The following is a 9,673-nucleotide window of genomic DNA, read 5'->3' as shown; positions in this document are numbered from 1 at the left end:
GTTTCGATTGACGTTACTTCCGGGGAAAGTAACCTTTCGCCTGCGATTGCAGGACTGGAGAGGTCTCGCGACATTTGCTCCCGCGAGATCTGCTTGCTCACTCTAGCGATGACATCCTCCTCCTCCTCCCCGTCGCCTTTCGGCAATCTTCGCCAGTCCCAGCCCCGACCAATCTGCACTCGGATGGCATGGATCAGGGTCTCCCCCCGAACCCCAGTCCGCACTGGGCGTCAGGCAGCAGCGGCGGGGTGCGAGCTGCACGAGGCCGACGGCAGCGGCACTACGGGAGGGCACGGGCTGGCGACGATCTGTGAGCGTGGGCGGGGCGGGGGTAAGGTAGCTGAGTAGCGGCTCGATTGTTCTGGCCTGGCTATGGCGCCTCTCCTCCCCCCCGCCATGGCTCCCCGTGTCCCTGCTCCGCTCCTCTCAGTGAGTGAAAGTGGCCGCCGCCGCCGCCGGCCCAGCGCCCGCAGCCGCCTCAGCGCCGCCGCCATCTTGGGGTCCCAGGAGCCGCCGAGGGAGCGAGATAGGAGCGTCCACGCCCAACGCAGTCACCGTCCCCCGGCCTCAGAGAGCGAACCGCGGCTCCACCGTCGGCGGGGCGACCCCCCCCTTCGGACCCCGCCCGCACCCCGCCCCCCCTCCGCCGCCGCCGCGGCGGCGGGGCCCGGCGGCCCGAGGTGAGGCGACTAGACGTGGGCGGGCGAACGGAGGGGGGGGGGTTGTGTAGGCCCCGTTGCGCCCCTCTCTGCGGGCGACGACTGGGCCGCGTCTTAAAGGGGCCGTCGCCCCCGGCCCTTGGATTTGTTGGGGTTAGTGGGGAGGATGGGTGTGGACACTCCCCGTAGGGTTGGGACCTCAGGGCCTTGGGCCTCGTCCTTTCCCCTCTCATACCTCTAGAGACCCGGGGTCACGCGGTGACCTCAGATAGCCGAGGAAGCCCGTGGGGCGCCCACACGTGGGGAGTGTGTTAGACCAGGTGCACGTGGGACCCGGTGGGGCGGTGTCGGGCTAACACGTGTGTGGGTTTGGGGGTGGGGTGGGTCAGGGCGGGGGCTGGTTGAGCTCGAGTGGGAACCCTGTGAGGGCTTTCTCTGTTTTCTTAAACAAATGAGATCTAAGAGCTTGATAGTATGTCAGTTTACGGGGAGCAAGTTGGGATATGGGTAAATGGTGTATGTTGCTTGTTGGTGTTAGGTGGGGACAGCCTAACACGTGCACATACTTAGGAGTGTGTAGGGGACACCCATTATGGTCTTTTAGGCTTTTGTAGAACGTCTAGGCAAGTGTCATCCTATTTTGACATTCCTTCTTGAGCTTGCTGATGAAAACTGCCACTTCCGTAATCAGCTAGGGTGAAAGCCCCCTACAGTTTAGGAGTGATAGAGCCCAAGAAGGCACTCTGTTTTAGTTTACAGCCAACTATGCCCGAATTCTTTGATTCATACACTGTCTAGTTTCATGTTCGAGTACTTGTTGGTAGAATTTGGAGATGGAATTAGTAGGTTGACTTCTCTAAAATCACAAGTAACCAGCTTACTTTCCAATCAGTGACTTTCATGTTTTTTGTTCCCAAGGAGATTTTCATTGTGGTTTGCTAGTGGCTGCGTTTTATTTTTAACAACTTTATTGCAATATAATTCACATACCAAAAGACTCACCCTTTTTAAATGTACAGTTCCGTGATTTTTAATATACTCATAGAGTTGTACAGCTTTCACCACGATGTAATTCATCACCCCAAAAAGAAGCCCCCTTAGCAGTCACTCCCCCATCAGCCCTTCCCCTGGCCTCTAGCAACCACTAATCTATTTTCTGTTTTTGTAGATTTGCCTATTCCGGATATTCCGTACAAAGGGAATCATACAATATGTGTCTTTTTGTGACTGGCTTCTTTCACTTAACATGCTCTCAAGGTTCATCCATGTTGTAGCATGTGTCAGGACTTTGTTCCCTTTTGTTGCTAAATAATATTCCGGTTCCCTTTGTGTTTTATGCTTGAAATTCTCAAGCTCTTCCTTTAAATCAACAATTTGAGATTATTGTATGTGGTAAAAGTCACATGCCTACTAGATAATAAAATGAATTTGTGTTTTTAGGGTTAAATTCTCTTATTTTAGTTTACTGTGTTCTTTTCCTCTTTAATTTGTTTCAGAAGAATCCAAACTAATTTTTAAAGATCCGTGTCTTTTAATAGGAAATAACTGTAAGGAGCACAAATGTGATTAGAAAACTTTTTGACTAATAAACACATTTTGAGTACATCAAGGTGGAAATGTGATTAAGTCTAAGCAACAGACCATAAACTATGGTATTATAACTTCACTTAATAAGAGTTAGTCGTAGTATTACCAAGGAATGGTATCATAACAGCTTTTGATTGCTATTACTTGTGTAGACATAGGGTTAGGGAGGGAAAAATGGACACCCCTCTGCCCTTCAAAAGATTAAAACTGCTTTGGGGATTTAACATGTCAACATACAAGTTTACACAAAATATAAATGCTGGGATGCAGTGAATTTTCGAGAGATTGGAACAGGATAGGGTTAATATACTTGGAATTTGGGAAAATAAGTGAAGTTGATGACAAGTTTTAAAGTTGAATCTTAAGCATAAGCATTTTGATATGATAGGCTGTAGCATGCGGAGGGTGAGAAGAACAAGTTGCTAATACTTACTAAACACCTATTATGGACACTAATTCCAATCCTGAGGGCCCTGCTCCCACCTAATACCATCATCTTTGGAGTTAGGATTTCAACATATGATTGAGGGGAGCACAAACATTCAGACTGTGGCTGTACATTTAAGTTAGGAATTCAGCTATAGAGCGTTGGATTCACTTGCTAATCATGATGCGGTAGGTTTGCTTAGGGTTGAAAAGATCACAAAGCTTAATGCCTGGCTTTAATAAGTACATAAGAGAGATTTCTATATATGTTAGGTCAGCAGTACGAGATTAGTAGTAGTAAATAGTTAACAAGTTAGATACTAAAAAAAGTCAGTTGGGGCTAAATGCTATCCGTATTTTTAATGGACTAAAAGACCCTGAATCAACTGTGTGACATGCTTTTATAAACCTTCACTACCAGGGATTGAGATAGCCTGTGTGATGGTCTATAAAGCAGGGGGTTTTTTTTGTTTTTGTTTTTTTAGGTAGGCTCCATGCCCAGCGTGGGGCTTGAACTCACAACCCCGAGATCAAGGGTTGCATGCTCTAGCAACTTGAGCCACCCTATAGAGCAGGGTTCTTAATGTCTTTTATGTGCCCTGGACCCCTTTGTAGTCTAAAGAAGCCTGTGAATGCCTTTTCAGAATATGACATTTAAATGTATAAAATACAGTTCACATATTTAGAAAACAGTTTATGATGTAAGAAATTTCCTTTTTATTACTGAATTAAATAACTAGTGAAAGTCTAATATTGATGGGCTGCGCTGCCTGCATTCAGAATTGAAGGAAATGCTAACTTCAGTTACCGGTTAGTGGAAATAAGGATGGAAATTTTTTCCATCCGACTTTATGGACACATAGCTAAGTGATTTCATATGGGGCAAACCAGTGGTTTTCTAACAAGAAGAGGATTATTGACTCTTAAATTCATGTTCACAAGAACATGAACATGACTTCTTATGGAAGGAGCAAGGGTAGTTTAGGTAAAGGGAAACCTGATAGTGTAATGGAAAGACATTGTTTTTAGGCTAAAAAAGATTGAGGTTTGAGTCCCACTTACCCATTGGGTAAGCTACTCAACTTTTTTTTTTTTTTTAAGATTTGCTTCTTTATTTTAGAGAGAGTGTATACTTGGGAATGTGAGGGGAGGGGCAGAAGGAGAGAATCTTCAAGCTGGCATGGAGTCTGACACAGGGCTTGATCCCAGGACCCATGAGATCATGACCTGGGCTAAAACCAGGAGTCAGACGCCTAACCAACTGAGCCACCTGGGTTCCCCAAGCTATTTAACTTTTTTGAGTTTCACTTCTCCTTATATGTAAAATGGGGATAATGATTTTCACTTCTGAAATTAAATGACATATTAACTATAGGACCAGCATATTGATGAATGTTGGTTTATTTTTGTCTTTGAGGAAATAAACACAACCACAGACCATGACATACATTTAGTTTTGATTTGGGAGAAGGGAAACTATTTGTTAAACAACCTGTATGGCATATAGGATCTGCTCAGGGTATTCAAGTATAGAGTGCATCTTTTGGTAATGGTACTAAAACTTCTTGTGAAAGAGCAAATGAGATACCGTCAGGTTTGCATGTGACAGCTAGCTCTTCTATGTAAGACGTTAGTAATTAAATAGAATAAACTGTGGGTAAATCTTTCTTATTTTTGTGCACGAACAGAAAAATGGCTAGTGAACATCAATATGGTAAAAAGAATGTTCGGGTCACTTTATTCCTGAGAATGTTGCCTGAGTGTTGCCGGAAAGCCAATAAAATGTTAGTCATTCCCTGGAGAGGTATGAAAAAGAAAGTATAAAAATGGACTGCATTATCTTGGTACAAAACCACAACACATCCACTCTTAGACTATAGAATGGATTCCAATTATTTCACCTCAAGGAAGAATAAATTAAGCTGGAGGGAAGTTTCCAGAAAATGGCAGTATAAATGATGAAGGCAATGGTAAGGCTTTCACGTGAAGATAAAGAAATTCGACTCGATGTTGGAATGATGAAGACTGGGTTGGACTGTGATTAAATTAAATTGAATTAGGAAAAACATGAATTATAATCCTGGAAAATTAGAACTAGCTTGAAAGATGAATATTGTTTGACAGGTGTATAATGAGTGGTTTGTTTATGAAACTTATTAGCACAGAAGGTGGTTAAGGCTCAAGAACAAGCCAGACACAATGTAAGGGTTACAAAGCCAGAGACTTTTGTGATCCAGTCCTAGTTCATTTCAGGTCAACAAACCATTTAATGATGCGTGTATCTAATGGTTTATGAAACTCCTTTGTTCATTCAATAAATACTTATTGAACACCTAATGAGTGCTTTTTGACCCTCCCAACAACAATTTGTTGAGCATCTGCCACACTCAAGGGACTGTGGTAGACTCTGGGGATGTACAAGTGAATTAATCCAGGTGTATGTGTATGCATGGAAACTACAGAGGGGCTCTACAAAGGTAAACACACGGGTTATGCAAACTCTAGGTGCCATAGAGAAGTATGAACCTAAATATTCTTTTGAGTTGCTGATATGAATTAGTAGTACTTAGTTTTTGTTTTTGTTTTTTTAAGATTTTTATTTGTCAGCGCGCATGCATGCGAGAGACCACAAGCAGGGGGGAGCAGCAGGCAGAGGGAGATGCAGCAGGCAGAGGGAGAAGCAGGCTCCCCGCTGAGCAGGGAGCCCAATGTGGGGATGTGGGACTTGATCCCAGGACCCTGGGATCATGACCTGAGCTAAGGCAGCCACTTAACTGACTGAGCCACCCAGGCATCCCAAGTTCTGCATTTTTTTTTAAAGATTTTATTTCTTTATTTGACAGAGACACAGTGAGAGAGGGAACACAGCAGGGGGAGTGGGAGAGGGAGAAGCAGGCTTCCCGCTGAGCGGGGAGCCTGATGTGGGGCTCGATCCCTGGACCTTGGGATCATGACCTGAGCCAAAGGCAGACGCTTAACCGACTGAGCCACCCAGGCACCCCAGTTTTTAGTCTTTTTAGAAAAAGTTTATTGAGATACTGTTTTCATTTGTTTAAAGGCCGTAATCTGCCTTGTTAACAGAAGCATTGTAATCCAGTGGCAGTGTATTATAGCTGTGCCCTTTCCAGGTCTGAGAGCCAGGTTACCTGGGCTTGAATTTTAACTCTCCCTCTTACTAACTTTCAGACCTTTGGAAAGCTATTTAAGCTTCAATTTCTTCATCTATTAAATTAGGAGAATAATTTACCTACTTCGTAGAGGATAACTGAGAAATAAAGAGTGCATAAATGAGTAATTGCTTAGAATGGTCTCTGGCACATAGTGCTGTCAACAAATATTAGCTATAATTAAGAATACCATTTTATTTTGACAGTTTAATTAGTTTAAAGTTTTAGTTTATAAAGTATTGAAATCAGAACTTTTTTGAGTAGAAAATATCTCATATCTTTTTCTTAGATAAGGTGGGGAAAAATATATGAATAAAGAAAATAGTTACAACGCATTAACCTTTGTGTAGATGTCAATAGACATATCTTTCTATTAGAAATATCTATTAGATGTCAATAGAAATATCTTTCTAGTTAAGATAACTCAAAGAGGTGGTATTCCAACATTTAGTTCAGTGTCTAAAATGTTTCTGTCTTGGATGTTATTCTAATGTTAGTAATAGTTTGCCTTTTTTAGGGTCATTCTTAGAATGCAATAGTTGACCCAAGCTCTAGAGCAGGGCTTGGAAATGTTTTCCTGTAAGTGGTCAAATAATAAATCTATGTTTTGCTGGTCATACCTTCTCTGTGGCAGCCACTCAACTCTGCCCTTCTACAATGTGAAAGCAGCCATAGTCAATATGTTTAAGTGAATGAGTGGGACTATGTTCCAATAAAACTTTACGGACACTGAAATTTTAATTTCTTATAATTTTCACGTGTCATGAAATATCTCTTCCCCTCCCTTGTTTAAAAATGTAAAAACCATTCTTACCTATCAAGAATACAAAAATGGGTGGTGGGCTGGATTTGACATGCGGGCCATACTGTCCTGACTCCTGCTCTAGAGTCTTTACAATTCCCTGGCTAGGTGATCTTCCGCAAGTTAGTATGAAGCCTTAATGTCATTGTTTTTTCTTGAGATTGTATTTATTTATTTGAGAGAGAGAATGAGTGGTGGGGAGGGGCGGAGAGGGAGAGAGAGAAGCAGACTCCTCACTGAGCAGGAAGCCTGATGCGGGGCTTGATCCCAGGATCCGGAGATCATTACCCCAGCTGAAGGCAGACACTTAAACAACTGAGCCACCCAGGTGCCCCCTTAATGTCATCTTTTAAATGGAGGTAATAGTATGTACTTCATGTAGTTGTTAGGAATAAGATAATGTATGTTAAATGCTTAGCACCATCCCTGACACAGTGTTTAATAAATGCTATATATATAATTATCTAATTGAACCCCCTCATTTTGCAGTGAGGCTCTTGGGACCCTGAGAGGATAGCAGATAGTCCTAAAGTCTATCTGTGGCATGTCAATAGCATTAAAGTCACAGCTTTTTATTTACTTCAGCTTCTCTATCCAACCATGTTGCTTCCATCAAGGATTGTAGTACCTTGTAATTTACTATTATTTTTTTAAGTAGGCTCCAACTCACGACCCTGAGATCAGGAGTTGCATGTTCTACCGACTGAGTCCACCAGGTGCTCCTAGTACCATGTAATTTAGTTAAAATACTGCTTGATAAAACTATTCTATTGGATACTGTAATGGTGGATATGACATTATGAATTTTTCAAAACCCATAAGGCTTTACAGCACAAAGTAAACTTTAATACGTACAAATTAAACAAAAATCATTTAGGAGGTGGAGAGGTCCCAGGAAGGAATGCAGGCTGTGACAAGAAAATCTAATTGTATTAGAAGTGTATGAAATAACCTTACTGAAAAGGGAAGGGGTGCGCTGACCTAAGTAACTTGGAAATGACTGAAATCTAAGACAAAAGGAATTTCACATAAGCACTGTAATCTAATTGATAAAGTTGTATCCCATGAAGGTGCAGGTTAATTTTGATACTGTTATATATGTGTACTGCAATTGAACAATTAGTAAATAGATAGTAAGAGACAGGCTTCTCACTGTTAGAGCGTGAATTTACGGATAAGTAAGGAGAGGAGGCTAGAATTGTTCATGTGGTAATAGATGAGAGTTGGGAACATGAGCATGAACTCATGTTTCAACTTAATACAGATGGGTACATATTGAAATACTTATATATGTGTGTATGTGCTTGGGTTTATACCCACACCCTGTGCTGTATCAGCTGAGGTTAAAAGAAACCCAGGAAGGACTAACACCTAGTACCCAGATGTTAGTTTCCAGTACCATTACTTAATACAAGGATCCAGAGCTCCTTGGAGAAGCTGATTCTAGGACTGGGCAGGAAATATACAAGATGAGCCTGAACATCTTGTAGTACCAGAAAGTAAGGAAGTGCTCTCACAACAACCACCCACCGCCACCACAACACAACAACCCCTGTGTTGAGGGCGGCATGGCAGAGGAGCACCGGAGCCAGCCAAAAGTGCGCTCAGCGGCCGAAACTGGAATGCTGTGAGCAGCAAAATAAGCTAAGCAGTATTGGATTATAACCCATAATATAAAATCAATATTTTTGAGTCTAAAATGCTCTAAATAAATGGTTGAATAAATGAATATACTGTTTGGAATACTGCATTAGCATAGTTTTATGTCCTGGAGCCACTGGTTTGCTTGAGGTTGTTCAGACAATACCGGAGTTGAAGCGTGTGGGACTTTGGAGTCAGACTTCTTGGATTTCAGACCTGGCTCTGACACTTCTGACTGTGTGACCTTGAGCTGGTTACTGAAGCTCACTTTCTTTATCTGTAAAATGAAGGTTATAATAGTGCCTAAGTCATAAAAGGATTAAATGAGTTAATGCATATGTAAGGTACATACGCATATAAAACGTTTGGCACATGGCTTTTTTTGAAAAAGATTTTACTTATTAATAGAGAGAGCATGAGCCAGAGGGGGTTAGAGGGAGAGGGAGAAGCAGGCCTCCCGCCAAGCAGGGATCCTGCTGTGGACCTCAATCCCAGGACCCTGGGATCAGGACCTGAGCTGAAGGCAGATGCTTAACTGACTCGGCCACCCAGGCGGCCCTGGCACATAGCTTTCAATAGAATATGTATATAGCCTCCTTATTACAGTAGTATTTGATAGAAAAAGATAAAAAAATTTGGAATCCCACTTGGAATTGTTTGTAATGGAGTCTCCCTCCCTACCCCCAAACTTCTTGAACAGAGGAAAAAGTCTTAACTTCAATTTTTTTTTAAAAGATTTTATTTATTTATTTGACAGAGACACAGCGAGAGAGGGAACACAAGGAGGGGAAGTGGGAGAGGGAGAAGCAGGCTTCCCGCTGAGCAGGGAGCCCGATGTGGGGCTCGATCCCAGGACCCTGGGACCATGACCTGAGCCGAAGGCAGACGTTCAACGACTGAGCCACCCAGGCACCCCCTAGCTTCAATTTAACAAGTGTTCATTGAGGGTAGTTTGATGTACACATACCTGCCTTGCTCTAATTGACTGTATCGACTGTATAATGAGAGTAAATATATTTAGTGTTAATAGAATCATTCCATATCTAAGTGACTGAAATGTCTAACGAATGAAAAGCAAGATCCATTTAGTATATAGTTCAACTTGTGCTTATTTACAGATGGTTTATCCCTGGGATGAATTACCTGAACTTTGATTTCTCAGGCTTCTTTGGAGAACACAGTTCAAAACAACTTCTCTGTTTATGTGTTCATTTTCAAAATGAAAACTGCCTTTTAGTATAGGAAGACTAAATATAAAAGTGAATTTTGGAACATTAGCTGTTTATGGATACACTTTTTATTCTCAATAATAACCTTTCACCATCACTCTTGTAATAATGGAGGATTAACTGTATGGAATTGATAGCTAAAATTTCCCAGCACTTTGTGAG

At 42.2% G+C, this 9,673-nt stretch overlaps 1 protein-coding gene and 1 long non-coding RNA gene across 2 annotated transcripts in view; one reads left to right on the top strand and one right to left on the bottom strand.

Moving 5' to 3' along the window:
• Positions 1-212: 212 nt before the first annotated feature.
• Positions 213-512, bottom strand: LOC113909081. Its single transcript, XR_003515686.2, has one exon. It is a non-coding gene; the product is annotated as an uncharacterized LOC113909081 (long non-coding RNA).
• INO80 (INO80 complex ATPase subunit) overlaps positions 307-9,673 on the top strand; it is a 132,099-nt gene continuing 122,732 nt past the window's right edge. The window contains exon 1 of the mRNA XM_027570068.2: positions 307-680. The gene's annotated coding sequence lies outside the window, so the exon portion shown is untranslated. The remainder of the gene's footprint in view (positions 681-9,673) is intronic.

Source organism: Zalophus californianus, chromosome 6 (assembly GCF_009762305.2).
Source record: "Zalophus californianus isolate mZalCal1 chromosome 6, mZalCal1.pri.v2, whole genome shotgun sequence".
NCBI lineage: Eukaryota > Metazoa > Chordata > Mammalia > Carnivora > Otariidae > Zalophus > Zalophus californianus.
This window is presented reverse-complemented; position numbering and strand designations above follow the sequence as displayed.